This window comes from Protopterus annectens, chromosome 5.part0 (genome assembly GCF_019279795.1).
Source record: "Protopterus annectens isolate FY-2018-M chromosome 5.part0, PAN1.0, whole genome shotgun sequence".
Taxonomy (NCBI): domain Eukaryota; kingdom Metazoa; phylum Chordata; order Ceratodontiformes; family Protopteridae; genus Protopterus; species Protopterus annectens.
This window is the reverse complement of record NC_056735.1, coordinates 671423994-671447923: the sequence shown is the minus strand read 5'-3', so window position 1 is coordinate 671447923 and position 23930 is coordinate 671423994. Positions and strand designations below refer to the sequence as shown.

At 39.7% G+C, this 23930-nt stretch overlaps 1 long non-coding RNA gene across 1 annotated transcript in view; it reads left to right on the top strand.

The window, feature by feature from the left end:
• LOC122802749 overlaps positions 1–23930 on the top strand; it is a 1061850-nt gene that overhangs the window by 1037707 nt on the left and 213 nt on the right. The window contains exon 3 of the long non-coding RNA XR_006364973.1: positions 23518–23930. This exon is cut by the window's right edge and continues 213 nt beyond it. This is a non-coding gene — a long non-coding RNA (uncharacterized LOC122802749). The remainder of the gene's footprint in view (positions 1–23517) is intronic.

Genomic DNA, 23930 nt, shown 5'->3' with positions numbered 1-23930 from the left:
GCAACTCGGCACGTAAAAATCTACTGCCAATCATTAGCGGACCAGAGTTCCGCTGTGGCGACCGCTAACCGGGAAAAGCCAAAAGACACAACAACAACAAATCAAACAAACCTTGGTACATGCTATGCATAAGTATACAATATAATATAACAAAACCTTCTAAAACAACACTAATTAATCATTACATCAATTCCTTTAGGAAACTTATCAATGCAAACATAGATCTAAAACTTTGGTTTGACCTTTTAACTCCATTTACCATCACTAAGAACTTTCCTCACAAAATATATAGGGAAACAATAACCTCCTGGGAACAAAATGGATTTTTATGCTGGTTTCAACGTGTAAATAAATTAAATGTTTTAGATATGTATATGATAAAAACTGCTTATAATATTCCAACACAGGACTGGTTAACCTTGCAAAGCATTCTAATGTACACTCAAGATTTATGCAAATTAATTAATAATTCCTCATTTAAAGATATTCCAAATCTAATAAGTTTTCTGTATGAATTTATATATAATAGTTGTGAAAAGAAAAATTCCATTTCAAATCTATATAAAGAGTTAATAACACATAAAACAATTCCCAAGCCATCATACTGGTAGTTCTTAACAAAAGGTCAGTCACTACAGTTAATAGAAGAAATTAAAATTAACATCTTACTATCAGTTACTAACACCTCTAACACACAGCACTGGAAAATATTTAACTGGAAATACTTACATATAGCATTTTTAACATCAGATAGAATTAAAAAGATCAATACTACTACAAATGGTTTTTGCTGGAGGTGTGAAAAGTCAAATAAAGCAAACTGGATTCATATTTTTTATGAATGTAACAAAATTAAATCATATTGGAATGAAATCAATCATTTTTTACAAGCTTTATTTAATGAATCCTTTACCTTAACTAAAGTATTGATTATACTAAATGTAAATGAAGGTCCCTACCTGAATAAGACAAATATGTATTTGTTATGGATAATACTTGCTATAATAGGAAATGAGTAACCAGAAGGTGGAATTCAAATACACCCCCGACCTTAGAAGAATTCTACACTTTACTGGAGACAATTTCATCGATGGAAATAAAAATCAAAGAACTACAAATCTATAACAGGCCATTGGTAAATAATCCTTGGAAGAAAGTTATATCTTTGTTGGCCACTCTGCAATAATCAATATTGTATCTTTGATAACTGATCTGTTAATTCTGTATTTAATAACATACAGTGTATATAACTGAAAGGCAGGCCAGTGTAAATATTGTATATAGTTGTTTAAAATTATATTTAAAATATTATGTAAATGTTATTTTAATTGAAAATAAAAAAAAATTGAGGAAAAAAAATGAATATTAATTTAAATGCTCTCCACTGGCTTGATTTGGACACTTCAGTTGATTACCTGAATATCACATTTCTTTCTTTCTTTTATTAGCAGCAAGGCCTCTCTCAAGCTCTACAGAATTAAGGATAATGCACCAATGTTCACCTTGGATCATACCTGTGTGCAAGGCCCTTATTATGTAAAGGAGCAGGCTGCACAAAAACTACCATGAAACTTTCAAGTTCTCTGGTCCTGGATAACTGTTGGGAAATCTGAGATAAAGTTAAGTTTATGCTCAAAGACAGAAAGAAAATGAAAACAATCCTAACAGAACCATAATTTCTGCATTCTGACATGAAATCCTCATCCCATACTCAATGTAAACAAGCCATACCAACTCCTCATTATTATATGCTCAAACAGTTTACTGCTTTCTTTAATACTATACTTCCCAATCCCAACCCCCCCCCCCCATCCACAGACATTCCAGGATTGTACTCAGTACCTCTCTGACTGCCAATTACTCACTTCCTCCAAGTAACAGTCAGCAAATCCTTTAAAGCTCAAACCAGGTTTATCCAGAAGTTTCTCTCTAAAGTCCACTGTAGTCCATCGAAAGATAATTCCCCCAAGTCCTTGAAACTGGCCACAGCAATTGTTGCTAATCCAGTTACCGTCCTAGTGAACAGAAGTATCACTGAAAACAATGTTCTCAGTATTTGGAAAGTAGCTTTAATAACAACGCTACATGAAGTTGGTCCTATAAATGTTAATACCAACTTCAGGCTGATTGTCATTCCCTCTTTCTAAAGGCATGCATTCACCTTTAAATCACTAAGAATCTGAAATAAGGTTCTTTCTGGTAGTCAGCATGGATGTCTTCTATATAATGGTACCAAGACTTCACTCTTCCATATGACTCATCTTAATCATCTCCCGTTACCTTTTTACACAATGTCGGGTACTATATCAACAGTCAGCAGCCCTCTTGATTGAGAGGTACTTTCCTATCTTCTTTCATGGTCATGTCTAACTGTTACAGGCCTTTTTTCATGGATTCCAGACATCTTTTGGTTGGACATCAACAACTACTTGCTTTTTTCCTATCTCTTAAAAATCTTCTTTATCACTTCATCTTCTGTTTTTCTGTACATGTAACCAAAACTATAGTAATCTGTCCTCCTTGACCTACTCTGTACATGGGGTTCGTTTGGGTTTTTTTATTGATGTCTGCATTTTTTTGTCTATCCCACAATGTATTACCCATCTCAGGAACTTCATTTTCATCACTTCAAAATTCCTTAGCTGCTTTGCCTTCACTATCCACATTTATGTGCCGTTCAGAAATATTGGTTGCACCACTGTTTTGTACACCTTACATTTCAGCTTCCTTGACATCCTTCAGTCACATATTAAGCTTGATACTCAGGCACAATTAGCATTAGCTGTATCAATTCTGATTATAAACCCTTCATACTCACTGATCCTAGGGGGAGTTGTCAGAGACTCTTACTTGACCTCTGCATGGGACCATTAGCCATCACCACCTACTAAATAATCTTTCTAAGTTAAGTGTCACCTCCTAATAAATCACCTTGGTGAGGTACACATGACCTGCAACTAAATCTCCTTGCTGAGGAAGGTATCACCTCCTATTAAATCACTTTGATGTATTATACATCGTCTGATACTAAATCAACTTGTTGATGTACATACAACCTCCTTCAAAATTTCCTTGCTGAGTTAGGCATCATCACCTACTAAATCAGTCTTGTTGAGTTAAGCATTATCTCCTACTATACTTCCTTGCTTGGGGAAGGCATCACCTCCTGCTTAATCACCTTACTGAGGAAGATGTCACCTTCTACTAAATCCCCTTGCTACAGTATGCATCACCTCCTAATAAACGTCCTTGCTGAGGTAGGCATCACATCCTACTAAATCACCTTGCTGAGGTAGGTATTATCTCTTCCTGCATTTCTTTGCTCAGATATGCACACTAAGCACATGTACTTGTGCTGTCTAATGACTTCAGTGCAGTCTTAAAAGAAGAGCCTAGTCACCCACCTGGAAAGATTCCATCTCAGTGCCTGCAAGTGCCTCTGGAAATTTGCCAGGATTCAGTACTGGAATGTCTTCAATTTACTCTCTATATAATACTCTGCTACTACCAGGGTTGTTCAACAATCAAAAATGTCTACAATAATTTTTCTGTCCTTTCTACTATGGAAGTCAATGAAGGACTGTGACATAATTGTGGTCTCATGCAGAGCTGACTAGCTGGTTTCCAGCTCTATTTAAATGGATAAAAACAAAAGGCATGCTTTGCTGATAAAATAAATACACTACTGGATCCAGCTTCCCATTCCCAATTTTTTACAACATAAACCTTACTGCAGAAATCAGTTTAGTGGAAGTATTATTTCTTATTCAGGGCAAGTTAAATATTAAAGAATACTTTGGTGGAACAGGATGGCTCTTTTCCTTTAAGAGAGATGATCAGGGAGTTAAAAAAGGACCTGAAGGAGAATAAGGAATGAACGACAAGTTAGACAGAGCTGAGGGGATCTAATTGGTGGGCTGAAGGTAAAGTGGATCTTAAATTATTGTTGTAGGAACTTAAGGGACAGAGCAAATAGGCAGGTGTTAGAGAATCAAAGGATTCCAAATGGAGTGAATCATTACGAGCCAGGATATTAGGTAGGTATTAAAATAATTCTATTGGAGCTTATCTAAAGAGGCAGGAGTGCTGGGAGATATGATGGTGGAATGGAAAGAGCAGTGTATTAAGCAGGAGGACCAAGCAGCTTTACAATGAAGGCTGGGGGAGCTTTGACAATAATTCACTGTATGAGGAGGGGAAATGGCTTTCCTGTGCTTTTGTATAAACTGGTGTTTTTAGAGCTAGAAGGTACTTTAAGCATGGTCTATAATTATATAATGGACATCTGGGAGGTCCTAAAGACTATGACAGAAGTAACACTGATAGTCATTTCCAAATGTATGGGAGACTTATAAGATCTGGTTAATTTTTAGACTGAGATCATTATGCAATGCTGACATTAAATTATTTGCAAGAGTCTTGGATGGTAGACAGGCCAAAAGATTGTATATGGTAGATGAGAATGCCCAGGTGGGTTTTCTTAAGGTTATGTAATCTGCTGGTCACTACAGGCTGCTATTTATCTTTATTACATGGACTGGGAGGGAGAAGGAAGGAGAAGGGTGAGGTAGTACTAATAAATGTACAAAACATGCTTGGCATAATTAGTTATATAAGGCAAGTAGTTGGTGAAATCAGATTTTGCAGGGTATTAAGACTTTATCTAACAGTCCATGGGTAAAACTTATGGTCAACACATGCATGTCTGGCTAGGTAAAACTTGGTTGGGGTACTCTACGAGGATGTCTCCTCTCTTTGAGTTAGTTCTCTATTGGTGGTGTGGGACAAGAAGGGGGAGTTATCTTAATATGTTCACAGCAAACTGTATGATTTTTTTTATAGGATATAAATAGAATGGGGCACTGGACTATTTAAAAAATGTAGGTGCAGAATTAAGGCTTTGTTTTTCCAAAGAAGCCACTGGTGATCAGAATCATACAGCCTGCTAGCTCAACCTCTCCTACTCATAGGGCAGTGAGAGTCTTTGGCCATTGAGGTGTAGTCATGAAGTAGACTAAGTATGTGAACTAGTAAAAACTGAAATGAAGGGTGAAAAGTATGTTGGATGAATGTCCCAGGAAGTTTAGGGAGTCATCGCAAACACCCAGGACCAGATCGGATGCACTCCAGCTATGGGTCAAACATAACAGACCTGGTACTCACCAAGAGAGAGTTACACTGAACAGCCCCCCACACACACACACATACACACATGTCACATCCTCATAGGAGAGGTAAAGTTACAAAGCTGTCTCTGTCGAAATAAAAATAAACCCGGAAAACCCAACTAAACTAGTAGCAGTTAAGAACTATTCTAAAGCTAACTACATCCTGTAAAGTGACAGTTTGTCAAAATTCAAGGCTTCTGCAAACCCTGAAAACACAGCTGCCTCTGCATAATTGTTCACAGAAATCCTGTACAAACATGTAAATGGCTGCATCAAGTCTGCTGTACCTACCAGAAGCAAACTCTGATTTAACACCAAAAACAAACCCCACTGGTGGAATTCTAACCTTAACTGGGTATGTAATAAAAGAAAAAAGTTATGGCCAAAATCAGAAAGAGCAACTCTCCCAGAGACAAGAGCCCTCTGATTTGAATAAATAAGAAACTAAGAGGTCTAATAAAGTTCAACAAGACCAATTATGAGGTTAGGATAGCCTCTCAATCTAAACACAATCACAAAGTTTTCTTCAGCTATATCAGGAGTCTTAAAAGTAGCACACAGCACTGTGCAGAACTGGTAGTAAATGTCACAACCTTCACTGATCAGGGTGGAATAGCAGACCTTCTAGCTGTAAAATTTAGCTCTAACTTCACCCCCCTCATCCTACTACCCCCTGTGAAATCTCTTCCATCCCTCAGCTATCAACAATCTAATGACTTCATTGATAAAACACCCCTAAGAGTTGGCCGGGTTGTTAGGGATTTGGGAACATATGTCGATAGTAATTTGGCCATCAACCAACACATAGCCAAGATAACAAGAAAATCATTGAAGTTCACCCAGCTTATAAGCAAGTGTATGACATCCAGGTCCAAGGCAGTTGCAGTACTACTCTACTCAGCCCTTAGCAGGCCCATTATCGAATACAGTGTCCTGTTTGGCATGCACCTAACCAGGCACATGCAACAGTTGGAACACTGCCAATGTTTTCTTACCAGGAGAATCCAATGTCTGCATCACCTGTTCTATGCAGATCACCTTAAGGCCCTATCTCTTTACTCAGTCTACTGCAAATTACTGAGGGGTGATTTCTTCCTGGCATATAAGGCATCCTCAGATCCAGCTCTGATGGACCTCTTGTACTTCTACAAAACAAATGGCACCAGGAACATTAGATCTTGCAACATAAATGAAACATGCCTGAGAAACCAATATGTGCCTCAAAGGATCCCCACATGAAGTGGAGTTCATCCCTGACCTTTCTCAAGTGAAACCTTGATCATTGGATGGGAAATCATAAATTCACACCCAGAATGACCCCCATATCTCTGACTGAAAGAGGCCAACAATAAGTTGACTAATCTCAAACTTACATCCACCCACATAACCCTTAGCTATTCTTTAGTAGCGTATCCCTACCATATAGGTATCCAATGTACTTGAGGACAAAACTGGGTTTGTCTTGCACGGCTAGGCTTATAAAGGACATGGTGAGCGATAGCCTAATACAAACCTATGAACCTATTAAGAGGAAGGATTGAAATGTTGAAATGGCAACAATATACCTGCTAAGACATATTGGGGTATGTGTAAATGATAAAGCAATATCTAATATTCAGAAAACAGACAATAGGTATGTTAAGCAGGTGGAAGAAGTAGGATCAGTAAGGGAAGATTTAGAATTCATAAGAGGGCTGGGCAGTGGCAAATGATTGATTTCAGGAGACATACATTTACCATAATTATAACACAGTGACTGAGTCACATCGCAATTAGGTAAGGAAAGGTGGGTAGAATGGGATGAGTGTAAGAAGCAAAGTAAAGCTGCATTGTCTGGAAGATTTGAAAGAAGTATGTCTATAGGATTGGTGAAGACATCAGGTCAAGTGTAGCATTGGGAGTGCATTAAAAGGTGAAATTAATAGGGTTTTTAATGACAGGGCTAGGGAGTGGCATATAAATGGGCTTTGGTATGTCATAGATTTAAAAAGTGGCATGAATAAAGGAAGTTTTATGAATTGCTGGGACCTGAAGGATATGTGTTGGCTAAGCACAGAAAATTGGCCAGAAAGTACAGCAGTATTGACCCAGCTCTAAATGACTGGGATACAGGGTTCAACAAAAATAAGTAGGAAGGAAGGCTTTTGGTGAATAAGCAAGGATGGTTTCAGCTGAAAATGGGGAGGATAGGATGATTTATAGGGATTAAGAGAGTGTGATGCACAGAAAGGAAGAAATACTCAAACTGTAGAACAGATTGAGAAAAGACAGCAAGTTGCAAAGTAGGCCCAAGGAGTGGAATGAAATTTTGTGGGTAGTTAAAAAGCTACAGTTGGTTGGACTGGTAAACAACCTGCAGCTTAGGCTTTTATATCACTGGTACATAATGCAACAAGGGGTTAAAGGTGAGAAGTTGTGATGCAGAGTTAGCTGCTGGAATTATGGGTGGGAGAATGCTGACAACTTACATATGTGCTCTTACCGTGCTAATATGGGGGGGCTATGGAAAGAGATGATGGCATTATGGGCAAATGTTTATGACATGACAGTAGAGGGAAGCTGGCTAATATGTTTAGTTGGGGTGAAAGAAAGTGGTCCTGAATGAAGCAGACCAGACAGAGAGAAGGTCCAGTTTATGGCAGGGTGGGTAAAAAGTGACAACAAAGGAGTGGGAGAGAGCTAGGGTTCAATATGTAGAACACTTTGATTCATAATGGTACCCCAGAGTAAAACATCCATTAGTGTTGCCCTGAATAAAACAAAGGACTGAGATAATGCACAGTGTGTGCTGTGGGTTTCACTTTATAATCTCGAAATACTGAAATATCAAATTACAGTATTTCGAGACCATAAATTAGAATTTTGAAAAATAGCAAAACTTCATAACAGCGAATCCAGAAATGTCGAATTCACAGTTTTGGTGTTCCGGTACATGATGTGGGATGTACTGTGTGCATGGTGTATGATTTAGTGTGTGGATTTGGCTAGAATTTCAGATAAGTGACTATTTTGTAAGGGTTTTGGGTAGGTGTTTGAGTGTATGTGAGTGTGTTTGGAAGTTGTAGGTGTGGGTTAGGGTAGGCAGGTAAAAGTATGACTGTTTAAGTGTTAAAAGTAGTGGCGTTTGTATATATGTGATGTGTGCGTATGCGAGGGGACTGTAGAGTGTCTAGTGGTGAGTTTGCCGTCTTTTTCAGTTTGGTGCGATCTCAGAGTTAGTATATATAAGTAGCGGGGGGAGTGGTGCTTGCCCCCCTGCTTATTTGTAGTGTAGGTTTATTTATTTGTGTTTTTGTGTTTGTGTATGTTTTGTTTGTTTGTTGTTGTGTGGGTCGGATGATGTATGTGTTGTGTGCTGTATGCTGTGTTTACATTCAAGATTTTTAATTTCGCGGATTTGAGGTTTCGGCATTTTGAACATTCGACTTTCTAGTTTTGAAATACTGAAATTCGATATATTTGAGATTATAAAGAGAATCCATGCTGTCATGTTTGGGTGGGCTAACATAAGAATGATTATGTGGTAGGCATTTGTATGACAAGTTAGGAAGACCATTCTCTTTTGGATATCAAAGTCATTTAAGATAATATTGTATGAGACGTCTTATCATATTTCATGTTGATAGATTTCTTACATAGCTTCATAGGTTCATACTAGGCTATCTGCCCAAGGGCATTTATAAGCCTAGCCAGAGTTTTGTGGCTTTCGCCACCCCTTTAGTTTGGAGGATACTATGCCCATTATTTTGCTGTGCCTCTGTCAAGCAGTGACACTGATATAATCCCTGGGGTATATCTGCGATCTCCCATCCATTGGTCAAGATTTCTCTTGAATAAAGCCAGCGAGGTGCTCTGCCTCACATGTACTGGGATTTTGTTCCACAGCATAGGGAGTCTCTGGGTGATGAATCTGTCCCTCCAGCAGGTCCTATTAATAACCGTGTCAAGGTTTAAGTCTCCCGCCCTTGTAGTTCTGAGGGATCTAGATTTTTGGAGGTAAAGCATGTTCATCAATTCTGGGTTGGACATGGCCTTGTATGTCAGGCACAGGTCACCTCTGAGCAGACGGTAAGCGACTGAGTAGAGCTGAAGTTCCTTCAGTCGGGCAGCATAGGACATATTTTTGAGACCCTTTATCCTTTTGGTGAGGAACTTTTGGGGCCTTTCCAGTTGCTGCAGGTGTCGTGTCAGATACATTCCGAATGGGGCATTGTACTCTATCATTGGCCTGATGAGTGATGAGTACAGGGGGACGATGACTTCCCTTGATCTAGATGTGAATCCCTTCATGATCAGGTGGGCAATGTAGAAGGTCTTCCTAACTACTTTGGCAACGTGAGTATCAAATGAAAGGTTACTGTCAACCTGGGTACCCAGATCCCTGATAAACTCTTCTGTGCTTAGTGGTTGCCGCCTGTATGGTAGCTAGGGGTAACCTTGTTTTTCCCGAAGGGTATGACTATGCATTTTTTGGCGTTTAACTTTAGGCCATGGTTCTGGCACCAGTTTTCCGTTTCTATAAGACCCTTCTGAAGGATATCTGTGTCAGATGTGTTCTCAACTATGGCGCCCAGTTTGCAGTCATCTGCAAATTTTGTCAGCCATAATCCTCCTGTGTTTGTTTATACTTCTGAAAAGTAGATGCCGAACAGGAGAGGGCCCAGGACTGAGCCCTGTGGGACACCACTTGTGACAGGCTTTGAGTCTGACATGGCGCCAGCGACTCTGACCCTGTGGGTTCTGTCACTTAGCCAATTTGCAACCCATCTTGTGACGTATGGGTTTACATTTAAGCTGATGAGTTTTTCAATGATACCTGAGTGGGGTATTGTGTCGAAAGCCTTTGCCAGGTCAAGGTAGGCTGTGTGGACTGCCTTTCCCTCATCAATGGCCTTGGTGACTGTTTCGAAAAAGTCCACCAGGTTTAAAAGGCATGATCTGCCCTTGACAAAGCCAAACTAGGTCGGATCCAAAGTCTGCAAGTCTCCTATGTCTTTATTTATGAGTTCCATTATGATCCTCTCCATAGCTTTGCAGATCAAGCTTGTCAAGCTGATGGGATGGTAATTTCCCGGGTCGGTGGAGGCACCTCCTTTGTGAAGTGGGACCACAGTTGCCGTACGCCACTCCTTAGGCACGTATCCTGAGGTGAGGCTAAGATTAAACAGCTGCCCTAACTGCGGGTTTAATTCCTCATTGAGTTTGTGGAGCACACATCCGGGGACACCATCTGGTCCCATGGATGCTGTGTTTTTTGCCTTGGAGAGAGCAGTTCTCACCTGAGCGTTTGAGATGTTTGGGGGGCTATAATTCTCTGGTATAGATATCTCACCTTTTGGGGGGGAGGGGGGGGGAGAAGTTTGCACTGAACCTGTAAGCCAGTATGTTGGCAATGTCCGTAGGATCAGTAATTTTTACATCATTTTGAACTAATTCTGAGCATATCTGGGAGTTTCCTCCCAGGTTTCTAACATAGTTAAAGAAGGCTTTATGATTGTCCTTTGAGTCCTTGGCGACTTTTCTCTCAAAATTTGCCTTGGATGATTTTATGAGAGATCTTAATTTTTTACTTATAATGATCAAGGGTGTTTTCCCTTTTAAGGATTTTGCTCTATCTTGTAGTAGCTTCCTCCTTTTGTTGTAGAGCTTGTTTATGGCTGGGGTCCACCAAACTGGACGCTTGCCTTTGGTACACAGGGTCTTTGTTTTGTTTGGGATTGCCTGATCCATGCAGTCCTGTAGGTGCTGGTAGAAGGCATTTGTAAGTGATTCAGCGGCTTGAGTAATGGTTTCCGCAGTCTCGGGGGCCATAAAAGAGACCACACTAGCCTTTAGAAGTGTGAAGTCGGCTTTTGAGAAGTTCTTCACTGTGGTCTTTTTTATCTCAGGTGGGGGCGGGATGTGGACTTCCAGTGAGATTAGTTTATGGTCTGATCTCACCAGTGAAGGGTATACTTCCGGTTTTGAACATTGTGACCCCATGTTCATGATGATGAGATCTAGTATGTTATCTCCTCTTGTGGGAATGGTGACTAGTTGTTCCATGGCATTTGAGTTTGTGAACTCTAGGAACCTTTGGGCTAGATTGTTGGGGCTAGAGTAGTGATCCCAGTCTATATTCGGGTAGTTGAAATCACCTAGTATGATGGTGTTAGGAGATACATTTATCCCCTCCAGTGTTTTCAGGAAAGCTATGTGAGGTTCCTGAGATTGAGAGGGTGGCCTGTAACATGCTACAAATTGCAGAGCAGTCTTGCCTATGGTTAGTTGCACCTGGATGGTCTCCGATGCATCGTGCGTTGCCACCAACCTTGAGGTGTGGGTGTTCTTGATGAATATAGACACCCCCCCTCCTTTCTTGGTGTTGTCCGGATTTTGGGGCCGGAACGCATGATAAGAGGTAAAGCCTGATAGTGCCGGGGTGCTCTCGGGAGCCTTGAACCAGGTTTCAGTCACAGCACAGATATTGATGTTCTCCATTACTGTTTCCTTATGCAGGAGGGATGTTGCTTGTTGGCTTGGATCCTGAATACTCATGTTATCAATAATTTAATTAAGGCATACAGTGTGTTATTATATTATATTGTTTATATAAAAGAGTAATGAACCATTATTTTGAATGGGCGATATCAGTACTATTGATTGTTTCTTTAAGAAAAAGAGAAAAAAAAAGAAATTTAAAGAACAAATTATCAAGGCAGTTCTCATAGACTAAAACCATTTAACAGAACTTAAACTTTACTCATCCTTCAACCTTCCAAAACAATTAACTTCCTTTCCTTCCTTACACCTGTGTTATGTTTACTTACATTAGCTGGAGAAAACATATCAACAACTATCAAATTTTGCAGGATATCCATCACAAGTGAACAACTTAGACCTAAAAACTGCTTGAGTTTAAACAACTTCTTTCCATGCACCAACTAAAACTGCCTTAAATCTTTACTTCAATCTGCTAAACATCTTAAACTGCAGATTGTCTTGAAATGCCATTCCTTATATCAAACTCTTCACTTCTTATCCACCAGCATAGCAACCCCCACCCCTTCCAAACCAGCTATGTGAATGAGTCAAGTATCTGATAATCTGTAGAGCAGGTATCTAACTTCATTTAGACAAGTCCTAGCTAAGCATTCATTCAAACTCACAATCAGGTTATCTAACAGACAAATGAGAATGCTGCTGTGGAATAAATAAGATACGTCATGTCCTTCACTGTTAGCTTCACTGTCTGCTTCATTATAGTCACTTTAATTATTTTACTGTCATTTTCTCTTTCTTACATCAGCTTCATCATGCTAAATATCCCTTCGATAACTCCCTTCTGTGCTCTCCCAATGTTGCCTGTTAACTACCATTCACTTGTGACACTTTACCATTCCCTTTGGCTGAATCTGTTATTTTTAACTTTTTTCAAACTACTTTATCTTCCTTCCATCTAACCAAGTATTATTCTAATGTTTATTTTTTTCTTTTTTAACACTTTTATGAATCTTAACTTGTTTTAACTTAATGATTCTTGAAAATTGTTTAACTTTGCATTTTTATTTACTTAATCAGTGGTCTGATCTAATGACCCCTTCGGCTGTGACCTATGGTTAAGGAGACGTGTATACAGTTCTACAATGTGCATATATAGAAAAATAACAACTACATACAAGAGAACACAAGCTGGTTTCCATTCAGTGCACAAAGCTTAAATACAGATAGAGTAGGTTTATAAACATAAGCAGATATATAGACATATTTTGGGCAGAAACAACAGAAACAAGACAAACCGGTCATTATCATAACAGCAGTTGCAGATGGATTTGCAGGGATGGAGTAGGGGGTCAGCAGGAAATATAAATCTACAAATGTTGTTCTCTGCTGATTGTAACCTGTGGGTGTTGTAAGCAAAATGTAGAACAAGAAAGGCCATATTCTAATTTAGGTTAGTGGCACAGCACGATGCTTCAGAGATCATCCACATGCAACTAACAATGGGCAAAACTGCTATTCAAATTATAGCTTGCTACAGATCACCCACCATGTCCCAGGACCCCCACTCCGCCTTCCTGGAAACACTGGAAAACATAAAGGTCCTACCAAACACCCTGATATTAGGTGATTTCAATTATCCAAACATTAACTGAGAGAACTACTCAAGTACGAACTCTCTGGCCCAACATTTCCTAGAATTTATAAACTCAAATGCCCTGGATCAACTGGTTAACACCCCCACCAGAGGTGACAACATATTGGACCTGGTCATTACCAACATGGGCGACCAGTGTTCCACACTGGAAGTCAACCCCTCGCTGTTTAGATATGACCATAAACTAATCACTCTGGATATCCACATTCCGCCACCACCCCCGGTCAAAGAAACCACTGTAAAAAACTTTTCAAAAGCAAACTTCACGTTACTTAAGACGAAGGTGGGAAGTTTCAAAGCCCCCATGCTAAAGGATAATGCTGTCCAAGCTGCAAAATCCTTTACTAATGCACTCTACGGGCACCAGCAAGAATGCATGGATCATGCTATCCCAAACAAAACCAAGACTCACTCCTCCAAGAAAAGGAAACCAGTCTGGTGGATCCCTGCCATAAACAAGCTATACAATAGAAGGAGGAAACTAGTACAGAAAAGAGTAAAATCCCAAGAAGGGAAGACATCCCTGATCAGTATCAGCAAGAAACTACGTTCCCTCATAAAATCATCCAAGGCTAGCTTCGAAAGAAAAATTGCCATGAACTCCAAAGATAACCACAAGGCATTCTTTAGCTATGTCAAGAATCTAACTGGCAATTCTCAGATCTGCTCGGAGTTAGTGCAGAATGGCACAAAATACACTGAACCGACTGATATAACCAACATCCTGGCAGACAGGTTCAGTGCAAATTTCACCCCCTCTATCACCCCCAAAAGGGCCCATAACTATGCCAGAAAAATGTAGTGCCCCTGAAATCACAGACACGCAGGTTAAAATAGCCCTTTCCAAAGCCAAAAACACAGCATCAATGGGACTGGACGGTGTCCCAGGCTGCATCCTACACGAGCTCAAAGATGAACTAACCCCTCACCTAAACACACTGTTTAAACTCAGCCTCTCCACAGGCTATATGCCCACAGAATGGCGCACAGCAACGGTTATTCCGCTCCACAAAGGTGGAGCCACAACAGACCCCGGGAACTATCACCCTATAAGCCTGACTAGCTTGGTCTGCAAAGCTATGGAGTGCATAATCATGGATCTCATTAACAGAGACATTGGAAACCTCCAAACACTGGACCCAACCCAGTTTGGCTTTATTAAGGGCAGATCATGCCTCCTAAACCTGGTGGACTTCTTTGAGACAGTTACCAAGGTTATAGACGAGGGAAAGGTGGTCCACACAGCCTACCTAGACCTTGCAAAGCCTTTGACACCATTCCCCACTCAGGTATTATAGACAAGCTCACCAGCCTGAACATAAACCCCTACGTCACGAGATGGGTTGCCAACTGGCTCATGGACAGAACCCACATGGCAAGAGTTGCAGGAGCTAGGTCTGATTCTAAACCTGTTACAAGTGGCATTCCCCAGGGCTCAGTCGTAGGACCCCTCCTGTTAGGCGTATACTTCTCAGAGGTACAGGGAAGCACAGAAGGACTATGGCTCACCAAGTTTGCAGACGACTGCAAACTAGGGGCTATAATTGACTTTCCAGCTGACACAGACATCTTCCAAAAGGGTCTCACTGAGACAGATACCTGGTGTCAAAACCATTGTCTCAAGCTAAATGCCAAAAACTGCATAGTCATCCCCTTTGGAAAAAACAAAGTACCCACAAACTACCACATAGGTGGTAGCCCCCTAAATACGGAAGATGTAATAAGGGATCTGGGGACCAAAGCAGATAGTAACCTCTCCTTTGATAATCACATTGCCAAAGTGGTTAGAAAATCCTTCTATGTGAGCCACCTAATCACAAAAGGGTTTGCATCCAGATCAAAAGAGGTCATTAGGCCCTCTACACATCACTCATCAGACCCGTCATAGAGTACAATGCTCCATTTGGGATGTACCTTAGAAGACACCTGCAACAACTGGAAAGACCACAGAAGTTCCTCACCAAGAGGATCACTGGTCTCAAGCAGATGCCCTATGCAGCTCGACTGAAGAAACTCCAGCTGTACTCGGTTGCATACTGCCTACTCAGAAGTGATCTCTGCCTGACAAACAAGGCCATGTCCAACCCAGAATTGATGGACATGCTCCACGTAAAGAAAACCATATCCCCTCAAGCCACACACTCCAGGGATCTAAACCTCACCACAACAATAAATAGGACGTGCTGGAGGGATAGATTCCTGTCCCAGAGACTTCTCATGCTCTGGAACAAGATTCCAATCTACATTAGGCAGAGCTCCTCACTAACCCTCTTCAAGAGAAACCTTGACGAGTGGATGGGAAACAGAAAGTTTACCCCAGGGATCACTTCAATGGCTCTGCTGGACAGAGGCACAGGGAACTAATCTAAGGGGGTGGGGAAAGCCAACTCATTCCGGTTAGGCATATAAATGCCTTCGGGCAGATAGCCTAGTATCTGCCTATGAACCTATGAACCTATGAACACTAAATACCCCTTGTCATAGTAGCACAGTAGTCTCTATGGGTAGGGTTATGCACTGCGTAAGATAAACGGCAGAGCAGCACTTCAGCTCTGACTTCAAGTAACACAGTTGTTGCTTGAGCCATAGTATTATTGTAAAGCTACACAGCCATGTGTCACTGAGTGCTCTACTGTACAATTGCACATGAGGCAAGCTTTTAACAAAATATGTTGCAAAAACATCAAACACTATTCATACTAAATCCAAATACAGCTCAAAGTATATAGAGAAAATTGTTTATACAATATATACCCTTCATTTCCAATGGACAGATCCATTTTGCACTATATGTCAGGGCAGTGGCACTAATTATGACTATACTATTATGCATGAGTGGGTGACATACACTTTATTGCACCCATTACTCATTCTAGTGTGCTGGTAATCATTAGCATCTCAGTCAAACATCATATTCAGTGACTGTTGTTAAAAAATCATGGAGTCTTGTTATGTAGTAAGCCCATATTTGGTTTACAAAAGTCAGTAAAGCCCCTCTTTGAATGTCAGCATATTTATCCATATGGTTTACAACAACAGCATGGCATCAGTTTTCATGTGCCAAAATGGCAGCCTGTTTTTACTTTTCCACATGTAATCATTGTAATCATGTGTGTGTGTGTGTGTGTGTGTGTGTGTGTGTGTGTGTGTGTGTGTGTGTGTGTGTGTGTGTGTGTGTGTGAGAGAGAGAGAGAGAGAGAGACTGTGTGTGTGTATGTGTGTATTTGCATGTGTGTGCAAGCAATTATTCACAGAAAATTAATAATATAATTCTGACAGGATCACAGTGGCTTCTCTCCTCCTAGTGCACCTGTGTGACTACACTGGAACTCACTTTAAGTGGACAGAACTAGTACAGTGTAACTGTGTTTGGTTTCTGCTAACACTGTTACTAATTCTGTGTAATTCTTTTTCATATTTACTGCTCAACGGTGGCCTAGTTACTGTACAGTAAGTTATCATTTCTCCTGATATATGATACAGTTGTCTCAGAATACGTAGTGGTGCTCATCCCTGGCTTTATGCAGTGCAGTCTGTATCTTTGAATCGCGCACATAGACAGGTGAACAAAAAGACAGACAGGCAGACATTTAGATGGATGGATATATAGATAGATAGATAGATAGATAGATAGATAGATAGATAGATAGATAGATAGGCAGACTTATTTACACACACACACACACACACACACACACACACACACACACACACACACACACACATACATGCACGCATATGAGTGGGTGGCATAAACTTTACTGCACCCATTACTCGTTGATATTTTCATGCAAATTACTAAAATAAACCAGTGTCACAACTTCTTACGTAAGATCCGTGTCAAAGATCGCTTTACAATCTTAGTAAAAATAATAAAACAGGATAAAAGCCAGTATTTGTTGTTTTAAGATAAAATGAGATGAGCGCTTTTGCCCTTGTCAGAGCTTCATCAACTCTAAGTTACACATAGCAGTAATAAGCAATGTCTACTTTTCTGTTTCAGATATAAAAAGCCATGCAAATTACAAAGAAGGCTTTAATCCAAGAGCACTTAAATCGATCGCATTCATTGACAGTGATTGTACATACAAAGTTTTCATCTTTATTGTGACTAGTGAGGTCTGATTACAAAGTATGTATATGTCACACACACATGCACACCTTATGCACCTCTAAAATGTGCTACAAAATAAAATTAAATTAAAATCAGCTGAATAGGGGAGTTTTGACAAACTGGAATGAGAATGACTATGAACAAAACAAGTAATCTAGCCATTCTGGTTGGGGAAATGAGTAAACAAATGATGGGTAGCCTGGAATAAAAAGGTAAAATCAGGACAAAATATAGGGAGATGCAGATTAAGGCTATTCATAGTCCCACTGTATGTTCATAACCGTAATCTGTGAAAAGTGACACTATGTCCTTATGCAAATAAGGTTATTCAGGCTGACTACAGAAATGCAGAGATGTTTTGGTAAACGCACCTCTCTAAAGCAAAGGCATAAGTGATAGGGGGAGAGCTATTAAGAGGATAACAGGTATTACACATTGGTATGTTATTGCAATGAGATAAATTTAAAAGAGCTTCATTTGCATACAAAATGCATAACTGGACCATGAACGTATGCCAGTAAGCATCAGTTTACCAGGGGGAAATAAGGGAGGTAGGCAGCAAATTAATTCGCTGACTGGAAGGGAAAAATTAATATTTATTACTATACCTTTTAAAAGAAGGAATGATTATTAATTTCAGTTCAAGAAATGTCTGTTTTATTGTATTTTCGTGCTTGTGCAAACATGGTCAAACTACTGAAGGGATTGTTGGGAAAAAATATACTGATGTCATTTTACTGAAGAGATCATTGGGGAAATTATTCATTTTGGTGTCAGTGAAGTGCTAGTGCATACATGGAGAAACTAGTAAAGGGATTCTTGGGAGAAGTTATTCATTTTGGTATCATATGAGTGCTTGGACATACATAAAAGGATCATTGGAGGAAATAATTCATTTTGGTGTCAACTGAGTGCTTTTGCATACATGCTCAAACCAGTGAAGGAATCACCAGGGGAAATAATTTATTTCAGTGTAATTTCAGTGCTTGTGCATTCATGGTCACATGAATACACAATAAATGGTAACTACTGAAGGGATCATTGGCAGAAATAATTCATTTTGGAGTCAGTATAGTGTTTGTGCATACATGAACAAACTACTTAATGGATCGTTGGGGGAAATGATACATGTTGGTGTCATTTGACTGTGCATACATTGTCAGACTACTGAAGTGATCGCTGGGGATACTGATATTATTAGGAGTGTGTGCATACATGGTGAGACTATTAAAGTTAAACTACTGAAGGGATTCCTGGGAACATTGGTGTTATTCAGTGCTTGTGCTACATGATCAGACTTCTGAAGTGATCACTGGTGATGGTGTTATTCAGTGATTGAGCTGCATGATCAGACTACTGAAGTGATCACTGGGGATGTTGGTGTTATTCAGTGCTTGTGCTACATGATCAGACTACTGAAGTGATCACTGGGGATGTTGGTGTTATTCAGTGCTTGTGCTACATGATCAGACTACTGAAGTGATCACTGGGGATGGTGTTATTCAGTGCTTGTGCTACATGACCAGACTACTGAAGTGATCACTGGGGATGTTGGTGTTATTCAGTGCTTGTGCTACATGATCAGACTACTGAAGTGATCACTGGTGATGTTGGTGTTATTCAGTGATTGAGCTGCATGATCAGACTACTGAAGTGATCACTGGGGATGTTGGTGTTATTCAGTGCTTGTGCTACATGATCAGACTACTGAAGTGATCACTGGGGATGTTGGTGTTATTCAGTGCTTGTGCTACATGATCAGACTACTGAAGTGATCACTGGGGATGTTGGTGTTATTCAGTGCTTGTGCTACATGATCAGACTACTGAAGTGATCACTGGGGATGGTGTTATTCAGTGCTTGTGCTACATGACCAGACTACTGAAGTGATCACTGGGGATGTTGGTGTTATTCAGTGCTTGTGCTACATGATCAGACTACTGAAGTGATCACTGGTGATGTTGGTGTTATTCAGTGATTGAGCTGCATGACCAGACTACTGAAGTGATCACTGGGGATGTTGGTGTTATTCAGTGCTTGTGCTACATGATCAGACTACTGAAGTGATCACTGGGGATGTTGGTGTTATTCAGTGCTTGTGCTACATGATCAGACTACTGAAGTGATCACTGGGGATGTTGGTGTTATTTAGTGCTTGTGCTACATGATCAGACTACTGAAGTGATCGCTGGGGATGTTGGTGTTATTCAGTGCTTGTGCTACATGATCAGACTACTGAAGTGATCACTGGGGATGTTGGTGTTATTCAGTGCTTGTGCTACATGACCAGACTACTGAAGTGATCACTGGGGATGTTGGTGTTATTCAGTGCTTGTGCTACATGATCAGACTTCTGAAGTGATCACTGGTGATGGTGTTATTCAGTGATTGAGCTGCATGATCAGACTTCTGAAGTGATCACTGGTGATGGTGTTATTCAGTGATTGAGCTGCATGATCAGACTTCTGAAGTGATCACTGGTGATGGTGTTATTCAGTGATTGAGCTGCATGATCAGACTACTGAAGTGATCACTGGTGATGGTGTTATTCAGTGATTGAGCTGCATGATCGATCAGACTACTGAAGTGATCACTGGGGATGTTGGTGTTATTCAGTGCTTGTGCTACATGATCAGACTACTGAAGTGATCACTGGGGATGTTGGTGTTATTCAGTGCTTGTGCTACATGATCAGACTTCTGAAGTGATCACTGGTGATGGTGTTATTCAGTGATTGAGCTGCATGATCAGACTACTGAAGTGATCACTGGTGATGGTGTTATTCAGTGATTGAGCTGCATGATCGATCAGACTACTGAAGTGATCACTGGGGATGTTGGTGTTATTCAGTGCTTGTGCTACATGATCAGACTACTGAAGTGATCACTGGTGATGTTGGTGTTATTCAGTGCTTGTGCTACATGATCAGACTACTGAAGTGATCACTGGTGATGTTGGTGTTATTCAGTGCTTGTGCTACATGATCAGACTACTGAAGTGATCACTGGGGATGTTGGTGTTATTCAGTGATTGAGCTGCATGATCAGACTACTGAAGTGATCACTGGGGATGTTGGTGTTATTCAGTGCTTGTGCTACATGATCAGACTTCTGAAGTGATCACTGGTGATGGTGTTATTCAGTGATTGAGCTGCATGATCAGACTACTGAAGTGATCACTGGGGATGTTGGTGTTATTCAGTGCTTGTGCTACATGATCAGACTACTGAAGTGATCACTGGGGATGTTGGTGTTATTCAGTGCTTGTGCTACATGATCAGACTACTGAAGTGATCACTGGGGATGTTGGTGTTATTCAGTGCTTGTGCTACATGATCAGACTACTGACATGATCACTGGGAATGGTGTTATTCAGTGATTGAGCTGCATGATCAGACTACTGAAGTGATCACTGGTGATGGTGCTATTTAATGCTTGTGCTACATGATCAGACTACTGACATGATCACTGGGAATGGTGTTATTCAGTGCTTGTGCTACATAATCAGACTACTGAAGTGATCACTGGTGATGTTGGTGTTATTCAGTGATTGTGCTACATGATCAGACTACTGAAGTGATCACTGGGGATGTTGGTGTTATTTAGTGCTTGTGCTACATGATCAGACTACTGAAGTGATCACTGGTGATGGTGCTATTTAATGCTTGTGCTACATGATCAGACTACTGACATGATCACTGGGAATGGTGTTATTCAGTGCTTGTGCTACATAATCAGACTACTGAAGTGATCACTGGTGATGTTGGTGTTATTCAGTGATTGTGCTACATGAGCAGACTACTGAAGTGATCACTGGTGATGGTGTTATTCAGTGATTGAGCATACATTGTCAGAATACTGCAGTGATTGCTGTGGACATTGGTGTTATTAAGTGCTTCTACAATCATAGTCAAACTACTAAAGTGATTGCTGGGGACACTGGCATTATTAAGTGCTTGCGCATTCAAGGTCAGACTACTGAACTGAAACTACTGAAAGGACCATTGGGGAAAATGATTACTTTTAATGTCAGTGATGTACTTGTGCATACATTGTCAGACTACTGAAGTGATCACTAAAGACACTGAAGTTATTAACATAGTAACACCTCTGTAGTGTGGAATGTCACATCATTAGCCGCCTACACACATCTTGCATGCCAGAGAATTTTCTGAAAAATAAACTTAAAAAGGATAATAATCAAATACAAATATTTTGTGAACAATAAAACCTATTAAAACTGTACAAATAGCAATTTCATCAGTAAGAAATATTCTTTCCGGTGATAATAGTCAGTGTATTCATAGTCTTTTCCATAAATACTGTAATAGATTATAATGCACACAAATCACAAATTATATTTTTTCTAAACTTTCACAAACATATTTTTATATCATGAAAACTATACAACCTAGAGAGCCATTGTTAGAACATTTTTGTTAACCATACATAAGCTTTCACGTGACAACAAGACATTCCTCTATAAATGCATGGTTATTGAGATATTTTCAGAAATATGAAAACATATGTTTAATTAAATAACTAGCAATATAAATAATACTGGATATCTCTCAAGCTGTGCAATTTACAATACAAATATTAAAGACAGCTGTTTTCAACAACATCTATGGTTTCATGTAATGTTATACAGCAGTTTGTAAGTCACTAGTTTTTTTAAGTATTAAGTACATATGGAAATATTGCTTATTTTCATAATTAATAAGCAATATTTCCAGTATAGTGTGATATAATCCTGCACTTTCAGTGAATTGTCCTGTGTCTCACATTGGTGTTTCACACCTTCCACCTCAATAAAATGTAGGTTTCTCAGTTATGAAAATATGAACATAAATAAGAAAATATGAATAATAAGTGTCAAGAGATTAATTGCTCAACTGCAGGATATCCTAGATTAATTATTATCTGGTAAGTCACTTAGTTAAAGAAGCCAGACCCAGAAAAGGTCTGGACAGCATAAGGCAGTACAAGTGTGAACTGGAAGTATAGAAACAAGGCATTTTAGGCTTGAAGTTAAACCTACTGATGGGAACACTGGTGACATTGGTGTTATTAAGTGCTTGTGCATACATGGTCAGACTACAGAAGTGAAATTACCAAAGAGATTGTTGGGAAAACGATTACTTTTGGTGTCAGTGAAGAGTTTGTGTATACATGGTCAGACTGCTGAAGTGATCACTGCTGACACTGGTATTATTAAGTGCTTGTTCTTATATGATCAGAGTACTGAGGTGAAACTACTGAAAGGGTCATTGAGGACATTGGTTTTATTACATCGTTGTACATACATGGTCAGACTACTGAAATAAAACTACCGAAAGGAATTCTGTGGGCATTGGTGTTATTAAGTGCTTGAGCATACATGGTCAAACTACTGAAGTGTTCACTAGGGAAGATTATTCATTTTGCATCAGTTTAGTGCTTGTACATACATGGTCAGACTACTGAAGGGATTCTTGGGGAAAATACTTTATTTTGGTGTAATTTTAGTGCTTGTGCATACTTAAAAAATATACTGAAGGGATCAATGGTAGCAAGTTCATGGACTGCAAAGCAGATATCAGAGACAAAGCAAAACTTTTTCCCTACGATGTGCATATGGTGCAGATATTGGATTATGAATTGCAAGAACATTTTATTAGCTCACACCGCTTTATACAATTTCTCATTTACATCTCGTTATATTTAAGGCATCGCTCATTAGTGTAAATGGTCTCTAGTAATTGCACATTGGCTATGCTCATTTACAAATGTCATGGATACCCCTACCACATTTGAGTGAGTATGACTATTGCTCTAAGTGTCCAGTGGATGAAATAAAACAATTAAGCATATGGTAATGAGGGCTAATATTGTTTGTTGCATACTGCATCAGATGGTAAGTGATTTTGACACACAATGGTTTTCCAAGAAATATTAGCTGTTCCATAAAGTCTAGTATAACTGAATGAACTGTACTCCTTTCAACAGTTCAAATACCTTACAATGAGCTATGTGGTCACAAGCTATCCATCCATGTTTATTTTGCCATGGAATCATAACTTAGAAACAACTGTTACAGTTCATTTTTTTTTTTAATAGGTGAAGGAGCAATACAAATACAGCAGAAGGCAACCATGCCTGATGGAATGTACAACTGAAGGCAAAAAGAAGCCTAAATGAAATGCAATCCTACTGGCCAAAGAAGATGAAGAAGTGGATTGGTACAATTTAGAAATGCTTCAGGGATGACATGAATTCCTCAGAAAGCTTAACATCTCATTTTGTTCTGTTGTCCAACAAATATCAACCTGATAACATGAAGCATGAGACCCAATGAGGATTCTGGAAAAACAAACTTTGATGACCTCATAACTTCTTGTCTACGTACGCTGGTCTGAGGACTCTGCATTATATGAATGTGAAGATTCAGGTTTAGAAATGAGAGCATATCAACATTGTGGCAAAGAACTACAACATCTGTATCTGAGTAATGTGCTTACCTTGAGGAAAGC